Raw genomic sequence first — 10,000 nt, forward strand, 5'->3', positions numbered from 1 at the left:
ACATTGTCTATCGAGAATAATTCTTCGATAAGAACCTCTCCTAGCTAGAAAGTGAAGCAGAGATATTGTAGAATTAAAACACAAGTATGGCTATGCCTAACTAGCAGGGGATTGTGTAACGTAACCCAAGCAGCTACCAACCAGGAGGCACGGAAAATTGATAAAGATTCCATGTCTTGATTGCATCACTACCCTCCACACTTCCAGCCCCCGTAACTACCGACCGATAATCTGTTTACTAACCATACCCAATGTCCTGACATCAATACTCTCCAATAAGTAGGTTTATCAGTTGGGATGTAATGACATTTTATGAGAAGAGGCAGAAGGGGCATTAGAGAAAGATATGACGATGCAAGAGCAGTTATTGGTGAACTGAGCTGCCTGTGAAGCTAAAAGAAAAGCGAAATCTAAGGATCACATGAATTGATTACGCAAAACCTCCAAAACTTCTGGATATTGGGAGAGAGGCTATACATAAAAGAGGCGACCTTAATACGCAAGCAATATATCAATAAAGCATGTCAAAGTAACCTTGCATGATAAAGAGTTCTTAGAAAACATCGCTGACCCCTACAGGAAGGTAGAGTTTCAGATGCAAAGAGAGAGAGAGATAGAGAGAGAATGAGAGAGAGAGAGGGGGGAAAGAAAAGGAGAGAAAGTGAAAGACAAAGAGAGACAAACAGACGGAGAGTGTGTGTGTGCGTGTGTGTGTTCCTAATCTGATGAACGAATTCATCAATGGTTACAAGTAATGATGAAAATTATAAGCCCATCGCTGCAGGATTTAAAACATTTTAGAAGAGAAAATTACGTTCTGTATTTAACTGTGAAACTACTTGGCCACAATGTTGAGAGTGCTTGGGTGTTTAACTGAAGATCGAATGTTTGTAGTTTCGATTCCTAGAAAACCCATTGCGTTGTGTTCATGCGAAAACCTCTTCATTTCACGTTGCTCCAGCGCACTCAACTATAAATGACTCATCTTACGACCGAGTGGCGTCCCCTTCAAGGAGGATGTTGTGATCCCAGTTACTTATACGCCATGGCAAACGGGTAACCGCCCCTACATTCCTTGCACTGTAGACAGCTTTGTTCCGGTGACTTAATTTTTTTTACATGATCTTCTACAACGCGTTTGTACAAAACAGAGGATTAGACAAATATATAAAAAAATCTACAGTGAATTAATCAGAAATCAGATTATAACCTCGATCAATATAGAAATCGGAGAATTACAGGAAACCGCCGACAAAGATATTTCTAAGTAGTTAAAACCGATAAGAAACAACAGAGGTAAATGAAGGAGAAGTTTTAAATTATACAACACAGAAGAATTAAACTTATAATGTAAGTTGAATTCGAAACGAGAAATAATAATTTAGTTCAAAATACTACAATCCTTCTCGTTAAACTACAGCTATATAATAATGACTGAATTGGAAATTAAGCGAATTCGAAGAACGTAGATTGGAAAGCCTAAAATTCTGCCATCGGATTCTATTCACTGAAAGGTAATTTCGCTAGGATAAATCTGTTCATGTGCAGGGTCGTGTGTGCCCATGGATAGATTTTAAAGAAAATTAGAGAACTATAACAAGGTGAGTACTACAGGAGTAGAGGGGGAAACTAGCATAACGAGGGATCACAGAAAAAATCTCTCTCTTTCTCTGTTTCAAACCTACGCTCTTCTACAGAAAGGGACACAGAAATAAACAAGGAGAGAAACAAATGTGTGTAGTGGCTACCGAACTATCAACGCGACTGCCGGACAGTAGGGCCCCACAAGAGAACGAAGAAGTAGGGGAGATAACAAAGTAAAGGTGATCCCCAAAAGGAAGGTGCGCGTGTGTGTAAGAGAGTACGTATGTGCGATTGAAAGACGGCTGGTGTTCTTGACGTGTGCGTGTGTGTATGTGTAGGTGTGAAAATGTGGGGATAGGAATTGGTCAGTGCTGGTGTGCAGGTAGTGGTGTGTTGTGATGTGATGTGTATTGTGGTATGGTGTAGTGTGGTGTGGTGTGATGTTGGGAGGTGGGGAGGCGTACACACACATAGATACATATACATATATGTATGCATGTGTGTGTTTGTGTGTGTATGTATATATACGCGTACATATTCATAGATATACATATATATGTGTGTGTGCGTGTGTGTGTGTATGTATATATATACATATATAGATGAGTGTATTTTTACCTTGTTAACAATTAACACGGAAAAATGCGTTAACTCCATTTTTTATTCATATATACATATATATATATGTATACATATATGTATGTGTGTGTGTCAGTTATTGGTATCCAGAAGACCCAAGATGGCAGGTAATGCCGTTTAAGTGCCATGGAAGGACCGTAGTTATACTCTCAGTGTTATAATGATACGAATTAAATAAATTTAGAAAATCCCTCTGCTATGGAATGTATTCATAAACAGCAACTCAGGGAATACTTGTGGATTATTCCCATCAAGACTTATGTAAAATGTAAGTATAACAGGCCGGATAGTGTTGTTTGTGTCAGAGGAGCAAAGCTATGTACCATCATAGAAGTTAGTTGCCCTGCAGATATAAATATATCTTTGGAAATCAAAGAAAACGAAGATATCAATGGAGAGCTGCTTCGAAACCTCCAGCTTCTATATCCAGACTATGAATTTATATTGATACCAATAATAATTGGAGTACTAGGTTTTGTTAATAAATGCTTAAAGGAGACTCTGGATAAACTGGGGTTTTCAGAAAGAAAAAATACCCGGCTGATTCGTACATTTTAAGTCCAATCTGTGAGTGGACCAGGAAAAATATGCAAGACTTTTCTCAAGTTACAAATGTGAATGTGTCTATGTTAACTACATCCCAAAGATGGAGGCTTGTATTTTTGTTGGAGATTGGCTCCCCGCTCAGTGGAAGGTTTATGATAGTTGAAAAATAAAAGAGACATACATACACACAAAATACCCTGTTGCTGATGTAGAAATTCCAATGAAGGAGGCTTGGATCTAGGTTAGAAACCGGCTCTTTCTCTATTGGCAAGAAATATTGAAATACAACTGAATAATAACATACATGCGTACATACATACATATATACATACATACATACATACATACATACATACATACATAATACATACATACATACATACATACATGATACATACAAGATACATACATACATGCTGGCATTAAAGTATGTAAGCATAACGGAAGTCCTCGATTTTGCGATCATGAGTGCAATATCCTAACCACCTAAACATTAATATTTGGTAAATGTATCCTCACATGACATGTATATGGGTGTTATGTGGGTGTGACTGTGTAACTCTTTGTGTGTGTGTGTGTGTGTGTGAATGTCTGTGTGTGTGTGTAAGTATGTATGTATTGTGTAAGGAAACAAATAAAGCTTCGACTAGAAACTAATTACACTATAGATAAAATGATTTCGGTTAGGAAATAATAACAGAAAATTTAAACCAAAAAGGAAGTCTGAAAAATACTAAAAAAAAAAAAAAAGATTAAATGCATAGAAAACAATGAAAAAATTTATCCATGGTCAGTATTCTGCAAGAGTGGACAAAGAGGAAATGAGCCAATATGGAAAGCAACAATGGCTCAAAAGCTGTGGACTAAAAGCAGAAATAGAAGGTCTGATTTTAATGGCGACCAATCAATGGATGGCTACAAACACAGGCGAAATATAATAATAACACAGATGGCTAATATCCACGGCCTACTGTTTAATCAATGTAAAGAATCAATCTCGTACGTTATTTCCTGTTTCTCAGTGTTCCAAAAGACAATAATTGTGCAAGCATGGCTGGCTATATAACTCTATCCATTGGGAAATATGTAGACATGTCTTCTACGTTACAACTGAGAAATAAGCGCTATAATCACGCGCCCAAAGCCTGTATGCGACAGTGTTAGCATTACTTGTGTACGTGCACGTGTCTGTGTGTGTGTGTATGCTTATTCTGTGTGTGTGTGTGTGTGTGTGTGTGTATTAGTTCATTTATATGTTGTAGTTATGATATGACTTTCATACTTTGGTTTCGATTTCGTATCTGAATGGCTGCTGGGTAAGCTTGTTATTCAGAGATTAAATCCATGGAATTGGCTGAAGAGTGAGCATTAATAGAACATACACACACACACACTAACACACACACACACACCAGCAGGCACGCGTACACACATGCACCCCACATATAAAATACAATCTATACAAATACAGGAAGGGAAGCAAAGGAAAATGGTGTAGCAGTAAATTATATAGGAATCAGTTTAAGCATTCGCCATCAGAACTCGACCTTGCAGGGATATCTGTCACTCAGTCCACTTCTTGGTGAGGTTGGCTAGCCTGCTCTCTTATTCACATCATAGCCCTCATCTATCTGTAAGTTTTGACCGAACCCTAAACCAAGCAGTGTAATCGATCCATCCGCCCAGCTCTTCGCAATATATGACTGAATCGACTTGCCTCACCATGCCCACTATCTTGTTGCGGTTTGTCTTTGCTTCTGTCGTCGACTCCTTTCGAATGCTGCCAACCACCTACAAAGGCGTGAATGACAGCAACAATACTGATAATGACAATTGTTTCAAGTTTTCTCATAATGCCAACAATTTTAATGGGAGATCGAGAGATGATTAGATTGACCCAAGAAGCTGATTGGCACTTTATTTCATCGACAAAGTTAACTTCGGTTAGAGTTGAACTTCGAACGTAAGCTCAGATATGTGTACAGATATGTGCTCGGCAGTACACATATTGCAAAGTACTTCCAACGCCGTAGAAAACGAAACACCACCAGAACAAACCAGAGCAGATACCCAAGTTAACTTGAGCTGCAGACAATGGTGCAGTGAACGAGGGCAATAAAACTACGACTAGGTTCGAAAAATAAGGGGTTATTACCTTAGTTCACCAGTAGTGAACAGCTGACACTGCAGTACATCACCAGCACTAGAAGCTGTGCAAAGACAATGAATAATAACAATAATAATAATAATAATAATAATAATAATAATAATAATAATAATAATAATAATAACAACAACAACAACAACAACAATAATAATAATAATAATAATAATAATAATAATAGATTGAATTTATGAGAGGGGAAATATCAATATTAAATGAACTAATATGTGGAAATGATGTAAGATCCAGAACAGGAAGAAAGATGAAGAGAAAATTTGGATCCTCACCAAGAGAAGAACTGATATCAATAAAAGAAACGCTGAAACAAAAAGTCCAAGCAAAAGCCCAAAGAATACGAAGATTTGAGAAGAGAAACAAGTTTTACAGGCAAAATAAGCTGTTCACATCCAATGCCAAAAAATTCTACAGAGAAATAGGGAAGGAGAAAGTAACCGTTAAAGACCCCCCTCCCATGGAAGAAGTTCAAAACTTTTGGAAAAGTATTTGGAGTGACAAGAAGACGTACAACATAAATGCAGACTGGATTATACAAACTGAAGGATCCTATGAAAATTTACAACAACAAGCATGGGAAGATATTACAATAGCAGACCTAAGAAAGGCACTCACGAAGGCCCATAATTGGAAATCCCCCGGTAAAGATAGGGTGCCGAATTTCTGGCTCGCATCGCTCCCATGCGCACACGGTAAGCTAGTTCAGCTGCTCAATGGAATTATGAGAGACCCAAAGAAAACACCTGAATGGTTAGCAAGTGGCATTACTTACCTACTCCCAAAGAATAACGAAACCAACCTTTCAAAAAACTATCGGCCTATGACCTGTCTATCCACCACGTATAAAATCCTAACATCTATCCTGGCGGAGAAAACATATGCGTTCATGGAGAAGAACGATATTTTCCCCATTGAACAAAAAGGGTGCCGCCGAGGCTCTTACGGATGCAAAGATCAACTGCTAATCAATCGTATGATCCTTGAGAACTGTCACAACAAGCGCAGAAATCTCAGCACCGCATGGATTGACTACAAAAAGGCCTTCGACAGTATACCGCATCCATGGATCTTGAGATCGCTGGACATCTTCAAAATTTCCCCTGTGATTTCAAACTTCCTGAAGCACAATATGTCGTTGTGGAATACGAATCTCCAATTATACCACTCTAATGGAGTACTTGCCTCAGAAAATATAAACATCAACTGTGGAATTTTTCAAGGTGACTCACTTTCACCTTTAATATTCTGCATAGCCCTAATACCCCTACAAGTGAATTAAACAGAACAGGGTATGGGTATAAGATTGCCAATAAAAAAATAAGCCATCTATTTTATATGGATGACTTAAAACTTTATGGTAAAGACAATAATGAACTTGAAGGCCTATTGCGCACCGTGAAAGCATTCAGCGATGACATCGGGATGGAGTTTGGACTTGAGAAGTGTGCCAAGGCCACTTTCCAGAACGGGAAAGTGAAGACCACAAATTCAGTCGTGTTAGATGTTGACACAGTCATAAGAGAGCTTGAGCAAGAACAAACATACAAATATTTAGGGATAAATGAAGGCTCTGGTATTCAGCATGCAAGCATGAAAGAGAAAATCAGGAAGGAATGTTATAGGAGAGTTCGTGCAGTCCTGAAATCTGAACTAAATGCACGTAACAAGGTGTTAGCTATAAATTCCTTAGCAGTTCCAGTTGTTACTTATAGCTACAATGTGTTGAACTGGAATATGAGTGAAGTAAAAAATATAGATAGAAAAATACGCAAGCTGCTGAGTTGTAATAGGATGCACCACCCAAAGGCAGACGTAGATCGCCTTTACCTTCCCAGAGCCCAAGGAGGTCGAGGCCTGATCCAATTTGAACTAGCTTACAAAACAACCACAATTGGACTGGCCAAATATCTCGAAATATCGAATGACTGGATGCTAAAGCTCGTGGAAAATCACGAGAGACGAAAGAAGCTTCACTCTATCATAAAGGAAAGCAAAACATTTGCTATTGATCTCGTGCAGGATACCCAAACTGAACAACCCGAGGGAAGTACGGCAACTATTGTTGCAAAGAAGGTGAAAATGATGGCAATGAAAAAAGCGCACGAGCAATTGGCTGATAGGTGGGAGGAGAAATCTCTGCACGGCAAATATGTGACCCGCAGCAAACAAGCTGATGTTGACCAGAAGCAAACCCATCAGTGGCTACGGAGCTCAGGGCTAAAAGCAGAGAGCGAAGGTTTCATCCTGGCTGCTCAAGATCAAAGCCTATTAACCCGGAACTACCAGGCCAATGTGATGAAAAATGGAGCAGACCCAAAATGCCGATTCTGCAACGACATGATTAAAACAGTGGACCACCTAATCTCTGGATGTAAAGTCTTAGCACCAGTGGAGTATAAATTAAGACATGACAGAGTTGGCCAATATCTCCACTGGCTAATAAGTCGGCATTACAATATCAAAACTGCCGACAAGTGGTATAATCACCACCCTGAGACTGTAACTGAAGGAGAAAATGTAACCATTCTGTGGGACTTTCCAGTACATACAGACCGAACCATCAAGGCCAATAAACCAGATATTGTTGTGAAAGACCAAAACAATAAAGTTTGCTTATTGATCGACATGAGCATCCCCTGTGATCATAATATCTCAGCGAAAGAGTTTGACAAGCTCAGAAAATATAAAGACCTACTCATTGAAATTGAGAAAATGTGGCATCTCAAGGCGGTTACAATACCAGTGATCGTAGGAGCACTAGGAATGATCAAGAAGGGAACCGAAAATTATATGAGAATGATCCCTGGCTTACCATCCCTACAAGAAGTGCAAAAGATTGTCTTAACTGGTACATCACACGTATTGAGAAGAGCATTGTCGATGTGAGAACTGTTGCTGCTCATGTATTTTAATTTAACTTAAAAAAAAAAAAAATGAACGAACTACTGAGTTTGGTTTAATGGCCTACCAATGTATACTATGAGTTTCTTTGCCCTAGGAGTCGGGAAGGCACTCGGCAAGAAATGGAAGCAAATTTGGAAGAAGAAAAAAAAAAGTAATAATAATAATAATAATAATAATAATAATAATAATAATAATAATAATAATAATAATAATAATAATAATAATAATAATAATAATAATAATAATAATAATAATAATAATAATAATAATAATAATAATAACAACAGAAAAAAGATGGTATAGGCACACACCAGAAAAGGTCACAGAAAACGAGAAAGCAACCATACTCTGGGATATGCCGATACACACAGATAGAGAAATTAAGGCCAACAGACCAGATATAGTTGTCAGAGATCATGAAGAAAAAAAATGCTTTCTAATTGATGTATCAATACCGGCAGATGACAACGTGTCTCTAAAAGAAATGGAGAAACTCTCAAAATACAAAGACCTGGAAATAGAGGTAACTAGAATGTGGAATCTGAAAACAGAAACAATTCCTATCATAGTAGGTGCATTAGGCATGATAAAAAAATATTCAGACAAATACATAACAAAAACACCAGGACTTACAAACACATATATCATACAGAAAATTGCACTACTAGGCACTGCACACATCCTACGCAGAGCACTTTCCATACAATAACCATCAGAGCATCACAACAAATCACAGCACATAGCCAAGGCACACAGAGCTGCGCTCGGTAGTGAAGTGAAAGCACGCTATAAAAATAAAACTACTGAATAATAATAATAATATTAATAATAATAATAATAATAATGATAATGGAGAAACTTTCAAAATACAAAGACCTGGAAATAGAGGTAACACGAATGTGGAATCTAAAAACAGAAACAATTCCTATCATAGTAGGTGCATTAGGTACGACAAAATGAAATATTCTGACAAATACATAACAAAAACACCAGGGCTTACAAATATATATAACATACAGAAAACTGCATTACTGGGCACTGCACACATCCTATGCAGAACACTTTCAATACAATAACCACCAGAGCATCACAACAAATCACAGCACATACCCAAGGCACGCAGAGCTGCGCTCGGTAGTGAAGTGAAAGCACGCTATAAAAATAAAACTACTGAACCATAATAATAATAATAATAATAATAATAATAATAATAATAATAATAATAGAATATTTTTGGGTATATGCAAGTGTTTGTGAGCATGTATGAAAAAGCGAATTATTCTGGATTCCTTCTTATAGGGAATCGAAACAATGCACGTCATTGCTTAACCATAGGAATGTTCAACGTGATACACGTAAGGATTGATGAAAGAAATATAACAGGAATAATTGAAACACTAAGTGCATGACTGACTGCATTGTGTCTGAAGCCAGTTCGACAGAAGAAATCTTTTGAAGATTTACAATGGATTAGCAGAAAATTTGTTTAAAATGTAACTGTATTGATGCAGTCAATGGACGTCTTAAAGGAAGTAGTAGAGTGGGATTGAAGGAAATCTGGCAAAAGACAGATAGCAGGAAATTCTACCGACAGAACACTGTCTGACTTGCTTGAACAGAGGCATAGCTTTGAATAGTAGTTCCAAAGCTGCAGTTTGTGTTTAACCGATAAACCTCATACCATACATGCGTTGAATAGGAGTGAAACAAATAATCTCGCTACCTTTTCAAAATTGCCCAAGCTCCTCCTCCTTCTGTGTAGCGATGGCGTTTATTCTGAAGTGAGAGAAAATGCGCTTAATAAGCATGTTGTATCTTTGTGTATTACTTATAGACATGCGAATGCTCGCACACATAGACACACAGATACATGCACGCACACATATACACCCATAGACACATACACACACATACAAAACATACATAAATAGATAGATACATACATACATAGGTGCAGGCGTCGTTGTGTAAAAAGAGGCTTGTTTTCCAAGCATATAGACCCGTGTTCAGTCCCATTGCGTGTCACCTTGGGCAAGTGTCTTCTAACATAGCCTGGGGCCGACGAAAGGCTTGCTAGTGGATTTGGTAGAGGGAAACTGAAAGAAATCCATCTATATATATATATATATATATATATATATATATATA

Source organism: Octopus sinensis, linkage group LG6 (assembly GCF_006345805.1).
Source record: "Octopus sinensis linkage group LG6, ASM634580v1, whole genome shotgun sequence".
Taxonomy (NCBI): domain Eukaryota; kingdom Metazoa; phylum Mollusca; class Cephalopoda; order Octopoda; family Octopodidae; genus Octopus; species Octopus sinensis.